The sequence below is a fragment of the Microcaecilia unicolor genome, chromosome 6 (genome assembly GCF_901765095.1).
Source record: "Microcaecilia unicolor chromosome 6, aMicUni1.1, whole genome shotgun sequence".
Taxonomy (NCBI): domain Eukaryota; kingdom Metazoa; phylum Chordata; class Amphibia; order Gymnophiona; family Siphonopidae; genus Microcaecilia; species Microcaecilia unicolor.
This window is the reverse complement of record NC_044036.1, coordinates 161,304,897-161,322,084: the sequence shown is the minus strand read 5'-3', so window position 1 is coordinate 161,322,084 and position 17,188 is coordinate 161,304,897. Positions and strand designations below refer to the sequence as shown.

General features: G+C 45.6%; 1 protein-coding gene across 1 annotated transcript in view; it reads left to right on the top strand.

Moving 5' to 3' along the window:
* CACNA1D (calcium voltage-gated channel subunit alpha1 D) overlaps positions 1-17,188 on the top strand; it is a 384,574-nt gene that overhangs the window by 292,435 nt on the left and 74,951 nt on the right.

Here is a 17,188-nt window from a genome sequence, read left to right as displayed (position 1 = left end):
AATGATTCACTTGTACCCGTTCTACTCCACTCACTATTTTATAGACCTCTATCATATCTCCCCTCAGCCGTCTTTTCTCTAAGCTGAAGAGCCCTAGACGCTTCAGCCTTTCCTCATAGGGAAGTCGTCCCATCCCGTTTATCATTTTCATCACCCTTCTCTGCACCTTTTCTAATTCCACTTAATCTTTTTTGAGATGTGGCGACCAGAATTGAACACAATATTCGAGGTGCAGTTGCACCATGGACGGATACAAAGGCATTATAATGTCCTCACATTTGTTTTCCATTCCTTTCCTAATAATACCTAACATTCTATTTGCTTTCTTTACCGCTGCAGCACACTGAGCAGAGGGTTTCAACGTATCATCAACAATGACGCTGAGATCCCTTTCTTGGTCGGTGACTCCTAACGTGGAACCTTGTGTTATGTAGCTATAGTTCAGTTCCTCTTTCCCACATGCATCACTTTGCACTTGTTCACATTAAACGTCATCTGCCATTTAGACGCCCAGTCTCCCAGTCTCATAAGGTCCTCTTGCAATTTTTCACAATTCTTTCGCAATTTAACAACTTTGAATAACTTTCTTGCTTATTTTCGAAGGAGAAGGGTACCCATCTTCCGACACAAATCAGGAGATGGGTGCCCTTATCCTAAGGGCGGCCAAATCAGTATAATCGAAAGCCGATTTTGGACAGCCTCAACTGCTTTCTGTCTCGAGGACAGCCAAAGTTCAAGGGGGCATGTCGGCAGTGTACCGAAGGCGGGACGGGGGCGTGTTTAAGAGATGGCCGTTCTCGGCCGATAATGGAAAAAAGAAGGGCGGCCCTGATGAGCATTTGACCGACTTTACTTGGTCCATTTATTTTCAGGACCAAGCCTCAAAAAGGTGTCTGAACTGACCAGATGACCACCGGAGGGAATCGGGGATGACCTCCCTGTACTCCTCCGTACTCCAACCCCCTCCCACCCTATAAAAATAAAAACATTTTTTTTCCCAGCCTCTATGCCAGCTTGAAATGTCATACCCAGCTCCATGACAGCAGTATGCAGGTCCCTGGAGCAGTTTTAGTGGGTACAGTGCACTTCAGGTGGGCGGACCCAGGCCCATCCCTCCCCCTACCTGTTACACTTGTGGTGGTAAATGTGAGCCCTTCAAAACCCACCCAAAACCCACTCTACCCACATGTAGGTGCCCCCCTTCACCCATAGGGGCTATGGTAGTGGTGTACAGTTGTGGGGAGTGGGTTTTGAGGGGGATTTGGGGGGCTCAACACCCAAGGGAAGGGAGCTATGTACTTGGGAGCAATTAATGAAGTCCATTGCAGTGCCCCCTAGGGTGCCCGGTTGGTGTCCTGGCATGTGAGGCGGACCAGTGCACTACAAATGCTGGCTCCTCCCACAACCAAATGGCTTGCATTTGGCCGGTTTTGAGATGGCCAGCCTCGGTTTCCATTATCAACGAAAACCGAGGCCGGCCATCTCTAAGTCCGGCGATCTCAACATTTAGGTCGACCATCTCTAAGGTTGACCTAAATGTTGAGATTTGGCCGGCCCCGACCGTATTATCAAAATGAAAGATGGACGCCCATCTTGTTCGATAATACGGTTGGCTCCACCCCTTCCTGGAGCCGTCCCTGGAGATGGGCGCCCCTGTTCGATTATGCCCCTCCACGTGTCATCAGCAAATTTAATTACCTCACTAGTTACTCCCATCTCTAGATCATTTATGAATATGTTAAAAAGCAGTGGTCCCAGCACAGACCCTTGGGAAACTCCACTATCTACCCTTCTCCATTGAGAATACTGACCATTTAACCCTACTCTCTGTTTTCTATCCTTTAACCAGTTTTTAATCCACAGTGGGACACTACCTCCTATCCCATGACTCTCCAATTTCTTCTGGAGTCTTTCATGAGGTACTTTGTCAAACGCCTTTTGAAAATCCAGATGTACAATATCAACTTGCTTGCCTTTATCCACATATTTGTTCACCCCTTCAAAGAAAGATTGGTGAGGCAAGGTTTCCCTTCACTAAATCCATGTTGGCTTTGTCTCATTAATCCATGCTTTTGAATATGCCCTGTAATTTTGTTCTTTATAATAGTCTCTACCATTTTGCCCGGCACCGACGTCAGGCTCACTGGTCTATAATTTCCCGGATCCCCTCTGGAACCTTTTTTAAATATCAGCGTTACATGGGCTACCCTCCAATCATCCGATACCACACTCAAACATATAAACGGCAAGTGACCGACTCACCTCCTGCAAATGCGCAGTAGAAACTTCCCTCTCTGTCCCTCCCCCGCGTCAAGACGTGATGATGGAACAGAGAGGGAAACTGCGCTAAGGAGTGCACCACACGGAAGGGGAGGGAGGGAACCGCCGAGGTTGCTGCCGGCCCCCCTCCACCCGGGCCGGGCCCTCTCTTCTCCATTTAACTTACAGCCCCAAAACCACAGCAGCCAGATCAGCTCCCGTCGGCCTTCATTCCCTGCCTGTGTCCCGCCCTCGCCGACGTTATGTCACACGAGGGCGGGACACAGGCAGGGAAGGAAGGCCAACAGAAGGCGATCTGCCTGCTGTGGTTTCAGAGGTGAGGCGCTGTACGTTTAATGGAGAGGAGAGGGCCCAACCCGGGTGGAGGGGGGGCGGCGGTGGCCCCGGGGGGAGCCGTAGTGGCGACCTCGGGGGGGGAGGGGCGGCGGCGACCTTGGGGGGAGGGGTGGCGGCGACCTTGGGGGGGAGGGAGGGGAGGGCAGGGGAAATGCTGGACATGGGCGGTCTCAGAAGGAGGAGGGGCCTGGGAGGGATGGACGGAGGGGGGCCTTGGAGGTGGCTGGGAGGGAGGGACGGAGGGGGGCCTTGGAGCTGGGAGGGAGGAGGGAGGGAATGGGGCCTTGGAACTGGGAGGGGAGGGGGGAGGGAATGGCGCCTTGGAGCTGGGAGGAGGGGGGTCTTAGAGCTGGGAGGGAGGGACAGAGGGCCTTGGAGCTGGCAGGGAGGATGCTGGACATGGGAGGTCAGAAGGAGGGGGGCCTTGGAGCTAGGAGGGAGGGACATAGGGCCTTGGAGCTGGCAGGGAAGGAGGGAGGGCAGGGGGCCTTGCAGCTGGGAGGGGAGGGGGAGGGAATGGGGCCTTGGAGCTGGGAGGGAGGGAGTTAGGCGTCAACATATCAATACTCACCCGTTTTAACGGGCTTAACGGCTAGTTTTAAATATAAGTTACATATTACTAACAATAGTTCCACCAGTTCATTTTTCAATTCTATCAGTGCTGTGGGATGAATACCATCCAGTCCAGGAGATTTGCTGCTCTTTAATTTCTCAAATTTCCTCAAATTTCCTCTAGGTTTACAGAGATTTCATTCAGTTTCTACGACTTGTCAGCTTTGAATACCATTTCTGGCACCGGTATCGCTCCCAAATCTTCCTCGGTGAAGACCAAAGCAAAGAATTCATTTAATCTCTCCGCTATGGCTTTTTTGTCTTCCCCGATTGCCCCTTTTACCCCTCGGTCATCTAGCGGTCCAACTGATTCTTTTGCCTGCTTCTTGCTTTTAATATACCTAAAAAAAAATTTACTGTGCATTTTTGCCTCCAACACAATCTTTTTTTTCAGTCCTTCTTTGCCTTCCTTATCATTGCTTTGCATTTGACTTGACATTCCTTATGCTGCTTCTTATTATTTTCAGTCGGTTCATTCTTCCATTTTCTGAAGGATTTTCTTTTAGCTCTAATAGCTTCCTTCAACTCATTTTATAACCATGTCGGCTGTCGTTTGGTCTTCCTCCCTCCTTTTTTAATACACGGAATATATTTGGCCTGGGCTTCCAGGATGGTGTTTTTCAACAGTATCCATGCTTGATATAATTTTTTGTCCTTTGCAGCTGCTCCTATAAGTTTTTTTTTTCACCATTCTTCTCATTTTATCATAGTCTCCTTTTTGAAAGTTAAACTCTAACGTATTTATTTGCTACATTTGTATCCCACATTTTCCCACCTATTTGCATGCTCAATGTGGCTTTACAATGTGCCATAATGGCATTCGCCATTCCAGAGTAAAAGATACCATTGGTATTACATACAAAACATGGATGACATAAAAGAATTAAGCAATCAGGTGTAGAAAAGAATTGGATTTCCTGTTTATACTTACTCCAAAGCTAGTATAAAATCTGATCATATTATAATCACTGTTATCAAACGGTCCCATCACCATTACCTACCGCACCAGATCATGCGCTCCACTAAGGACTAGGTCTGGAATTTTTCATTCTCTTGTCGGCTCCTGTACCAGCTGCTCCATAAAGCAGTCCTTGATTTCATCAAGGAATTTTTCCTCCCTAGCATGCCCTGATGTTACTTTTACCCAGTCAGTATCGGGGTAATTGAAGTCACCATTATCGTGTTGCCCAGTTTGAGTCCCTAATTTCCTTTAACATTTCTGCATCCATCATGTTCATCCTGGCCAGGCGGACGGTAGTACACTCCTATCACTATCCTTTTCCCCTTTACACATGGTATTTCAATCCATAGGAATTCCAAGATGTGTTTTGTTTCCTGCAGAATTTTCAATCTATTTGATTCAAGGCCCTATTTAACATACAATGCTGCCCCTCCACCAATTCAATCCACCCTATCACTATGATATAATTTGTACCCCAGTATGACAGTGCCCTACTGGTTATCCTCCTTCCACCAGGTCTCAGAGATGCCTATATCTAATTTTTCATTTAGTGCAATATATTCTAACTCTCCCATCTTATTTCTTAGGCTTCTGGCATTTGCAGATATAGACATTTCAAACTATGTTTGTTGTTCCTATTTACATCATGCTCAGTACTTGACAGTATTAATTTGCAATCTTTTGTCTGATTTTTATTTAAGGACACCTGATCTACTACAGTCTCTTTTGCAACCTCACTATCGGGATACCCTATCTTCCCTGTTTTGGTGCTATCTTTAAAAGATACCTTATTCCGAACCATGCGCTTTTGAGTGACTATCAGCCTTCCCCCAGTCTCTAGTTTAAAAGCTGCTCTATCTCCTTTTTAAATGCCAATGCCAGCAGCCTGGTCCCACCCTGGTTAAGGTGGAACCCATCCTTTCGGAATAGGCTCCCCCTTCACCAGAATGTTGCCCATTTTCTAACAAATCTAAAACCCTCCTCCCTGCATCATCGTCTCATGCACGCATTAAGACTTCGGACCTCTGCCTGTCTCTTGGGCCCTGCGCGTGGAACGGGTAGCACTTCAGAAAATGCTTACCTAAAGGTTCTGGATTTGAGCTTTCTACCTAAGAGCCTAAATTTGGCTTCCAGAACCTCTCTCCCACATTTTCCTATGTCATTGGTACCCACATGTACCAAGACAGCTGGCTCCTCCCTAGCACTATCTAAAATCCTATCTAGGTGACGCATGAGGTCTGCCACCTTCGTACTAGACAGGCAAGTGACCAGGCGATCCTCACATGCACCAGCCTTCCAGCTATCTACATGCCTAATAATCAAATCACCAACTACAACAGTCATCCTAACCCTTTCCACCTGGACACTAGCCCCTGGAGATACATCCTCGGTGCAAGAGGATATTGCATTCCCTGGTGTGCTGGTCCTGTCTACAGGATTATTTCCAGTCTCACCAGGGTGATGCTCTCCTTTTAGAAGGTCTCCCTCCTCCAAGGTAGCATATTGGAGGTGGGACTTCTCTACAACGTCCCTGTAGGCCTCCTTTATGTACCTCTCTGTCTCCCTCAGCTCCTCCAAGTCTGCTACTCTAGCCTCAAGAGAAGGGACTCGTTCACTGAGAGCTAGGAGCTCTTTGCATCGAGCACACACATATGACATTCCCTAACTGGGAGATAATCATACATGTGACACTCAATGCAAAATACTGGATAGCACCCCTCTCGCTGCTGGACTACTGACTGCATCTTAGTATTATAGAGTTATTTAATTAAAACTTCTTAAGGTACTAGGGATATCAGATGAATATAATGATCCTTTTGACTGGTGTAATTTGTAATTTATTTAGGGTTTGCTTCTTAGAAACTAATCAAATGTAAATCAGACTGTAATGAAAATTGAAAATTCCCCTCTTGGTGTTGACTATAAATGAAGAGTTGAGCTAGGGGTGGGTGGGAATGAGGACTGAATTTAAAGAAAGTTGCATATGAGGTCAGAGAGATGGTTAGATAGATAAGAGAGTAAGAGGAGTTAGAAAGTAAGGTGACTAATTTAAAGAAAGGTGCACATGAAGTCAGTATTCTAGTGTTTTACATGCATATCCCACGCAACGTTATCAGGGTTGTGTTATGGAGTCATTGGGCTGCCTGATAAGAGTTCAACTTTCAATCATCCTATTGTCTAGCCCTGTCAGGGAGTGGCAATACCACATATAGAGTATTTTGACACATTGAATCGAATGCTGTTCCATTTACTGCTGTAGTTTGGTAGTGTGGTAATTCCATGCACATCAGGGGGTAGAACTAGGGCTGGCTGAGCTTATCCTCGTCAGATGGAAATCCGAGTCTTAAGGAACCAACCAGACGTGGGTGCATCAGGTACTTATCTTGTCGAGAATGAAAACCCAGTTGAATCTATGTTGTTCTTATTAAAATATATAAAAAGATATATAAATAAATATTAACTTTATTTTATTTTCATTTGTAAGGTTTTTAAGTTTTTTTCAAAGACACCTGAAATTGTCCCTACTGAGCCCCCTCTGGTAAGGTTAGCAAAATGAACTGGAGTGTCTAATCCTTTGTTGCATTCCCTCTTCTCTTGTCTTTCTGAGCTGGCCTCTCAGTCAGAGCAGCGGTTCACCAAACTGTCCTGGTGATCCCACAGCCAGTCGGGCTTCCAGGATATCCATAAGCAATATAAAGAAGATACATTTAAACACATTGACCCTCCATCCCATGTAAATATATTATTTTAGGTTAATATTCAGCAAGTGCATTGAGCATTTTTTAAAATGATGGCCACAATAAGAATCCTATGTATATTCAGCACCACTATCCCAATATCTAGCAGAGCTGAATGTAAATACAGACTGCTGACTACCGTGGCTCTTCATATAGCGCAAGGGGTAGGCAATTGTTTTTACACAAAGGACTGCATGAATGTCAGTACTAGCCCTAGCAGGCTGCAAATTGAAAATTAATAGGGGCTGTTTTACTAAGTCACGCCAAAACATGGCCTGCATTGATGTAGATGCGTGTTTTGGATGCTCGCAGATCCATTTTTCAGTGTGCCTGCAAAAAAGGCCTTTTTTGGGGGGGGGGGGGGAGTTGGACGTGCGGCAAAATTAAAATTGGCGCATCCATTTTGGGCCTCAGACCTTACTGTCACCCATTGACTTAGCGGTAAGGTCTCACGCGTTAACTGGGCGGTAATTGTCAGTGCACGTACTCTGTTGATTACCACCAGGTTAGCGCTAATAAAAAAATATTTTCTGCCATGCGTATTGGATGCGCGTAAAAATTGGAATTATCGCCAAGGGCATGCGGTAGCCGGGTGCTAGTTCCGAAGTGATGCGCGTTGGACGTGTGTAGGTGCCTAAACACCTTAGTAAAATGGCCCGTGAGTACACCATAATTCACTGCCAACAGTTACCGCTTGGGGCACACGGTAGCCGGGCAGTAGTTCTAATTTGATGCATGTTGTACGCATGTAGGGCCCCTTAGTGTATAAATGGTGCTTACATTTAGGTACTAAAATGATAGACTGAGGAGGATAGTGCTGCTGAAAATTCAGATAGGGGATGTATACCTGTAGCAGCCCATGAATATTCATTGTTGACATTCTGAAATGCCCAACTGGCTGCGGAGTAAACAGGACACATTGGGAACTCTGCCGTATGGTGTGCAGTGGTTCATATTTGGTTTACTGTACTATCATCATCTCTCTCTCCCCTGTTTACAAAGCTGCACTAGCGACTGTCGTGCGACAATTCCGACGCAGCCCGTTCAAAGTGAATGGGCTATGTCGGCATTTGCGCAGCAGCCTCTAGCATGGCTTTGTAAATGGGGGGGGGGGGGGGTCTGTTTTTTAAGCTAATTTGTTTTAAAGTGTTTTTTTTTTATATTCCATCCTTTGCTGTCTCAAATTTAAAAAAAAATACTAAGATCAAATTTGACATTTGGAATAAAATTATTGGAAACTATGAAGTATATGCAATAATTAATAGATGCAATCAAGCCAATATTCAGAAGCCTTTCTATAACCTGAATCTGGTGTGTGTTTGCCATGTAAAGGCTTTTTTTCCGCCCCTAAAATGCTGGCATGGGCAGTGCTTAATTTTGACTGTATAAGTCGCTATTGGGGCAGTTCTAAAATTAGACACCCCCCTTTTGAGGTCAATATTCAGTGGGTACAGTAAGCGTGATATTTACAACATCCATGTATTTTCAGCACCATAATCTGGATAGCCAGCAGTGCTGAATATAGGTAGGTGGGCCCATTGGGAGGTTTAAATGGGTGTATGGCTAAGTGTGGCAAGCAGTGCACAGAATTTACAATATTCTGTAAGTTGTGCATGTAAGTGACAGCTCCACCCATGCCCCCATGCTTTGCCTACATACAGTGGTGGAAATAAGTATTTGATCCCTTGCTGATTTTGTAAGTTTACCCACTGACAAAGACATGAGCAGCCCATAATTGAAGGGTAGGTTATTGGTAACAGTGAGAGATAGCACATCACAAATTAAATCCGGAAAATCACATTGTGGAAAGTATATGAATTTATTTGCATTCTGCAGAGGGAAATAAGTATTTGATCCCCCACCAACCAGTAAGAGATCTGGCCCCTACAGACCAGGTAGATGCTCCAAATCAACTCGTTACCTGCATGACAGACAGCTGTCGGCAATGGTCACCTATATGAAAGACACCTGTCCACAGACTCAGTGAATCAGTCAGACTCTAACCTCTACAAAATGGCCAAGAGCAAGGAGCTGTCTAAGGATGTCAGGGACAAGATCATACACCTGCACAAGGCTGGAATGGGCTACAAAACCATCAGTAAGACGCTGGGCGAGAAGGAGACAACTGTTGGTGCCATAGTAAGAAAATGGAAGAAGTACAAAATGACTGTCAATCGACAAAGATCTGGGGCTCCACGCAAAATCTCACCTCGTGGGGTATCCTTGATCATGAGGAAGGTTAGAAATCAGCCTACAACTACAAGGGGGGAACTTGTCAATGATCTCAAGGCAGCTGGGACCACTGTCACCACGAAAACCATTGGTAACACATTACGACATAACGGATTGCAATCCTGCAGTGCCCGCAAGGTCCCCCTGCTCCGGAAGGCACATGTGACGGCCCGTCTGAAGTTTGCCAGTGAACACCTGGATGATGCCGAGAGTGATTGGGAGAAGGTGCTGTGGTCAGATGAGACAAAAATTGAGCTCTTTGGCATGAACTCAACTCGCCGTGTTTGGAGGAAGAGAAATGCTGCCTAAGACCCAAAGAACACCGTCCCCACTGTCAAGCATGGAGGTGGAAATGTTATGTTTTGGGGGTGTTTCTCTGCTAAGGGCACAGGACTACTTCACCGCATCAATGGGAGAATGGATGGGGCCATGTACCGTACAATTCTGAGTGACAACCTCCTTCCCTCCGCCAGGGCCTTAAAAATGGGTCGTGGCTGGGTCTTCCAGCACGACAATGACCCAAAACATACAGCCAAGGCAACAAAGGAGTGGCTCAGGAAGAAGCACATTAGGGTCATGGAGTGGCCTAGCCAGTCACCAGAACTTAATCCCATTGAAAACTTATGGAGGGAGCTGAAGCTGCGAGTTGCCAAGCGACAGCCCAGAACTCTTAATGATTTAGAGATGATCTGCAAAGAGGAGTGGACCAAAATTCCTCCTGACATGTGTGCAAACCTCATCATCAACTACAGAAGACGTCTGACCGCTGTGCTTGCCAACAAGGGTTTTGCCACCAAGTATTAGGTCTTGTTTGCCAGAGGGATTAAATACTTATTTCCCTCTGCAGAATGCAAATAAATTCATATACTTTCCACAATGTGATTTTCCGGATTTAATTTGTGATGTGCTATCTCTCACTGTTACCAATAACCTACCCTTCAATTATGGGCTGCTCATGTCTTTGTCAGTGGGCAAACTTACAAAATCAGCAAGGGATCAAATACTTATTTCCACCACTGTATGTGCCCCATGCAGTTACATGCTATAGCATTTCTATGCACCCTTAGGGGCACTTGTAGTAAGCTGGGGTAAAAAGTGGCCCTGCGGTAGTCTGGATGCGTGAAATTGGCCCACACTGGGACATTTTTACCATGGCTGGGAAAAAGTGCTTTTTTTTAGTGGGGCGGTAAATGGACATATACTAAAATTAAATTTAGCGCATGGCTATTTACTGTCTGAATCCTTACCACCACCCATTGATCCAGTGGTAAGGGCTCACACACTACTCGTGTGGTAGGCAGGCAGCGCACGCCAGTGTGGGCACACTGCTAATAACCGCCGGGAACAACCCCATGGTATGAAATAGAAAAATAATTTCTACTGAGGGAGGCAGCACACGCCAACTTCAAAATTACTGCCAGGCACTCATGATAGTCTAGCGGTAGTGATGATTTGGCGTGTTCTAGTTGCACGTTAGCCCTATCACATCACAATTGCCTTGCATATGGTCAAAGTAGAACCATATTCAGTACATCGCACTTCAAAAATGGGTGCTAAAAAATAAGCGCTAAGTGCTATTCTATGAAAGTCATATGCCCTTTATAGAATAGTGCATTGTGCCGATTTCCACTCCTAACTTTAGGCGCCAGATTTACTTTTGCTGAAAACTGGTGTAAATGCTGGCACCCAAGTTAGGTGCACTGAGGCAGTATTCTATAACCGTGGGGTCCTTTTACTAAGGTGTGCTGAAAAATGGCCTGCGCTGGTGTAGACACGTGTATTGGACATTATCAGGTCCATTTTTCTGCACACCTACAAAGAAGTGGACAAGTGGAACATTGCTTAACTGAGCTTTATAGCCCTGGCACCGAGACCCTGAAGAAGCAGCGTGAAACGCTGGCCACCGTCGGCTCGGGGCTGGAGGACAAAGACTACACAGTAGAACACTTGATCGGGCAACGTGGTCCATTGTGAGCACCACCTTCAAAGATAAGTGCTGGTGTTTATAGCAAGTGCTTTCGAGTAGTTGTCTACTGACATTAGATTAACAAAGAAAAAGCATATATTTTGCTATATAACCTTCATCCAGAGTTTACTACCATAGGAGGTGAAGGTTTACTATTTTCCAGAAGGTTTTTTTGGCCGATGATGAAGGGAAGATCATAAAGACCTGTTTCAGCTCCGTTAGATTAGTTAATATCTTGGAGCTCTTTGAGGCCTTTTTTCCTTCTTGCATTGAAGTGCATGCTGTTTGCAGTACATATATTTTTGTCATATTTCTGTCATTTTTGAGTACATGGATTTTTTGAGTTATTTGTTAGGCACCTACAAAAAAGGCCTTTTTTTGGCCAAAAATGGACGTGCGGCAAAATAAAAATTGGCACATGTCCATCTTGGGCCTGAGACCTTACCACCACCCATTGACTTAGCGGGAAGGTCTCATGCGCTAACCGGGCATTAATGGTCTATGCAAGTAGAATGACCATTACCACCCAGTTTCCACCACACACTGCGTGTAGCGGATGCACCTAAAAAATTACCGCCCGGGCCACGCGGTAGCCGGGCAGTAACTCCGAATTGACGTGCGTTGGGCACACATAGGCGCCTACACGGCTTAGTAAAAGGGTCCCCATGTGTGCAACTTTTCAGAACCTCCCTGGCACACCCATGGCCGTGTTCCCTTTTGAGTTACACGCTAGTAGAGAGGCGCCGTGCCTTATAGAATAGCTCACAACCAGATGCGTGTGGAAATTTTAATGAGTGCCAGTTATTAACATCAACAATTGGTTATTGGCACACAATTATTGGTGGTTAAGAGCTCATTAACCAATGATATGCATGCATATCTCAGCAGTGCGCCCAAATTTGAATGCACAAATTTGGGCACCATATATAAAATCTGGGGCAATGTGTTTGAGCGTGGATGAAATTTGGAGCAGGCCATAGGTGAAAGAAAAAGTTATACAGAGCAGCAAAAAATCAGCCATTCTCTATATCGGAACATAAGAAATGTCATGATGGGTCAGACCAAAGGTCCATATAACTTATCAGTGTTACTTACTGGTAGTTCCAGTGTAAATGTAAACAGATCAGGTATCCATATAAAGTTATGCTTGTACATTCAACTGAGGCACTGTTACATGGCCACTAGTTCACTGAAACTTTACCTCTGTTTGTTTGTTTGTTTGTGTGTGTGGTGTTTTATGTTATACGAGACAGATGAAACTGTGGAAGGGTCTCCTTATATTGTTTTCAGTATATTCTTTCTCGAAATGCACAACTCTTCTTAGTTCCCCATTGTAAGGAAAGTTCACATCAGTGGCGTAGCCACGGGTTGGTCAGGTTGGGACTGGGCTCAGCCACTTTGGGCTAAGGCCCACCTAAAATTGTTGTACACTTGCTAAGGCTGGAAAGGATCCCCAAGCCCTGCCAGCTGAAAAGGTCCTGCTCCAGTGGCCCAGAACGCTCCCATACCCATTTCAGCCTGCAGCACTGTCTATGGGCCACTGTTGTGCTGGCTCACCCCCTCCCGTGCATGCTCAGTTTTTGTGCATGCACACAAGGGAAGAGGGCAGCTTGGTAGAGGCCCATAGAGAGTGCCACTGGCTGCACTGAGAATGGGAGCATTCTGGGACGCTGGAGCAGGACCTTTTCAGCTGGTGGGGCTTGAAGATCCTCGCCAAGTATTTATTGAATTTTGAGTCACAGGGGGAGGGGAAATAGTCTATTCCTATCTACTTTGGGTTCAGGCCAACCCTAAATTGGCACATCTGGCTAGGCCACTGATTCACATCATACCTAACTTTCCTGTTATGTGGTATATGTAATACTCAAGTTTTATGATATGTGGAGGGGCATAATCGAACGGGGAGGACCATCTCTAAGGGTGCCCATCTCTAAGGACGTCCCGGCGAAGGGGCGGGGAAACCTGTATTATCGAAACAAGATGGGCGTCCATCTTTCATTTTGATAATACGGTCGGGGACGCCCAAATCTCAACATTTAGGTCGACCTTAGAGATGGTCGTCCCCGGTTTTTGGCCATAATGGAATCCGAGGATGCCCATCTCAAAAACGACCAAATCCAAGGCATTTGGTCGTGGGAGGAGCCAGCATTCGTACTGTACTGGTCCCCCTGACATGCCAGGACACCAACCAGGCACCCTAGGGGGCACTGCAGTGGACTTCATAAATTGCTCCCAGGTACATAGCTCCCTTACCTTTGGTGCTGAGCCCCCCAACCCCCCCCCCCCCACCAAAACCCACTCCCCAGAACTGTACACCACTACCATAGCCCTAAGGGGTGAAGGGGGGCACCTACATGTGGGTTTCAGGTGGCTTTTGAAGGGCTCACATTTACCACCATAAGTGTAACAGGTAGGGGGGGATGGGCCTGGGTCCGCCTACCTGAAGTGCACTGCACCCACTAAAACTGCTCCAGGGACCTGCATACTGCTGTCCGGGAGCTGGGTATGACATTTGAGGCTGGCATAGAGGCTGGCAAAAAAATTAAAAAAAAAGTTTTAGGGTGGGAGGGGGTTGGTGACCACTGGGGGAGTAAGGGGAGGTCATCCCTGATTCCCTCCAGTGGTCATCTGGTCAGTTTGGGCACCTTTTTGAGGCTTGGTCGTGAAAAAAATGGACCAAGTAAAGTCGACCAAATGCTCATCAGGGACGCCCTTCTTTTTTCCATTATCGGCCGAGGACGCCCATCTCTTAAGCAGGCCCCAGTCCCGCCTTCGCTATGCCTCCGACATGCCCCTGTGAACTTTGGTCGTCCCTGTGTTGGAAAGCAGTTGAGGATGCCCAAAATCGGCTTTCGATTATGCCGACTTGGGTGACCCTGTGAGAAGGATGCCCATCTTGCAATTTGTGTCGAAAGATGGGCATCCTTCTCTTTCGAAAATGCCCCTGATATTGACTTTAAAACAACCATATTTTTAAAATGGGTGTCTCTAACACTTGCAAGAAATCTGAATGCAATGGATGCAGGGATGAGTTCTGAGACTTTTTTTACATGGGTGAATCTCTTCAAAAGGGAGATTAATAAATCCTAATTAATAACATAGGGGTCCTTTTACTAAGGTACATTGAAAAATGGCCTGCAGTAGTGTAGATGCGTGTTATGGGTGCACGCAGTATTATTTTTCAATGCACCTACAAAAAATGCTTTTTTTTGCTGCCGAAAACGGACGTGCAGCAAAATGAAAATTGCCACGTGTCCACTTTGGGTCTGAGACTTTACCGCCAGCCATTGACCTAGCGGTAAAGAATCCAGGTGGTAATGACCTACTTGCACCAAATGCCACTTGGCACGTGTCCGTTACACGCACCCAAAAATAAAAAAATATTTCATATGTGCGTATCGGATGCGCGCCATAAATGAAATTACTGCAAAAGCCAGTAGTACCGAATCCAATGGTGATTTTTTCAGCACTAAAATAACTCATTCTACTACAGCTTAGTAATTAGGGCTCATGATCTGGGGTGTGCACAGATGTCTGGACAGACAGAGAACTACCACTGTGTGCACTCAAGGCTATGAGATACTGTATAAACAGATTCTGTAGGCTTTTTAGCATTTTGCCCTCAGTCTGAGCTAACTTTAAAGTCAAAACATATTCCATAACTCTACATATTTAGGAGCAGGTAGTGAGGCTTTTGCGTATAGTGTGACTTGTTTAAAGACCCTAGTAAAGAAGGTTTATTCACTTTTTACAGACATACAGAGGGATTCTGAGTCTTTTTTTTTTCTGTGAACATGGGCTTGTTGGGGGTTTTCTGCAGGAAATGTTTTTCAGTAATAAAATTAGGGAACATCGATCCCATAGAGTGCACACAGAGTCAAGGAGTTTATAGAGTTATATTTCAGGATCTAGTATTGAGAATACAGATGGGCAAACTTTGTGCTTAAGGAGGTACAGTGGTGGAAATAAGTATTTGATCCCTTGCTGATTTTGTAAGTTTGCCCACTGAGACATGAGCAGCCCATAATTGAAGGGTAGGTTATTGGTAACAGTGAGAGATAGCACATCACAAATTAAATCCGGAAAATCACATTGTGGAAAGTATATGAATTTATTTGCATTCTGCAGAGGGAAATAAGTATTTGATCCCCCACCAACCAGTAAGAGATCTGGCCCCTACAGACCAGGTAGATGCTCCAAATCAACTCGTTACCTGCATGACAGACAGCTGTCGGCAATGGTCACCTGTATGAAAGACACCTGTCCACAGACTCAGTGAATCAGTCAGACTCTAACCTCTACAAAATGGCCAAGAGCAAGGAGCTGTCTAAGGATGTCAGGGACAAGATCATACACCTGCACAAGGCTGGAATGGGCTACAAAACCATCAGTAAGACGCTGGGCGAGAAGGAGACAACTGTTGGTGCCATAGTAAGAAAATGGAAGAAGTACAAAATGACTGTCAATCGACAAAGATCTGGGGCTCCACGCAAAATCTCACCTCGTGGGGTATCCTTGATCATGAGGAAGGTTAGAAATCAGCCTACAACTACAAGGGGGGAACTTGTCAATGATCTCAAGGCAGCTGGGACCACTGTCACCACGAAAACCATTGGTAACACATTACGACATAACGGATTGCAATCCTGCAGTGCCCGCAAGGTCCCCCTGCTCCGGAAGGCACATGTGACGGCCCGTCTGAAGTTTGCCAGTGAACACCTGGATGATGCCGAGAGTGATTGGGAGAAGGTGCTGTGGTCAGATGAGACAAAAATTGAGCTCTTTGGCATGAACTCAACTCGCCGTGTTTGGAGGAAGAGAAATGCTGCCTATGACCCAAAGAACACCGTCCCCACTGTCAAGCATGGAGGTGGAAATGTTATGTTTTGGGGGTGTTTCTCTGCTAAGGGCACAGGACTACTTCACCGCATCAATGGGAGAATGGATGGGGCCATGTACCGTACAATTCTGAGTGACAACCTCCTTCCCTCCGCCAGGGCCTTAAAAATGGGTCGTGGCTGGGTCTTCCAGCACGACAATGACCCAAAACATACAGCCAAGGCAACAAAGGAGTGGCTCAGGAAGAAGCACATTAGGGTCATGGAGTGGCCTAGCCAGTCACCAGACCTTAATCCCATTGAAAACTTATGGAGGGAGCTGAAGCTGCGAGTTGCCAAGCGACAGCCCAGAACTCTTAATGATTTAGAGATGATCTGCAAAGAGGAGTGGACCAAAATTCCTCCTGACATGTGTGCAAACCTCATCATCAGCTACAGAAGACGTCTGACCGCTGTGCTTGCCAACAAGGGTTTTGCCACCAAGTATTAGGTCTTGTTTGCCAGAGGGATTAAATACTTATTTCCCTCTGCAGAATGCAAATAAATTCATATACTTTCCACAATGTGATTTTCCGGATTTAATTTGTGATGTGCTATCTCTCACTGTTACCAATAACCTACCCTTCAATTATGGGCTGCTCATGTCTTTGTCAGTAGGCAAACTTACAAAATCAGCAAGGGATCAAATACTTATTTCCACCACTGTAGTTATACACCTGTATAATCCCATAAATGCTTCTATGCAGGACCAGCAAAACCAAAAGCAAGAATTAAATCGAGACAATGTATGAAGACTAGCTAAGAAATCTTAAAATGTGCTTCTTATGATCCTAACAAAATTATAAAATCATGCGATTTCTGTTATTTGTTAATTTTTATTTATTTATCAGGATTTATTTACCACCTTTCTGAGCAATAGGCAGTTACAGCAGTAAAAATATTCAAATAACAATACAAAGTATGGCATAGTATACTACTTACTACTACTACTACTACTACTACTTATCATTTCTATAGCGCTACAAGGCATACGCAGCGCTGTACACCATACACAAAAGACAGTCCCTGCTCAAAGAGCTTACAATCTAGGTAAGACACGTAAACAGACAGAACAATAAGGGGTAAGGGAATAAAGAGGTGAGGATAAAAGGACAGGGCAAGTGAGCAGTGGTTAGGAGTCAAAAGCAGTGGTAAAGAGGTGAACTCTCAGCTGCTTTAGTTGCAG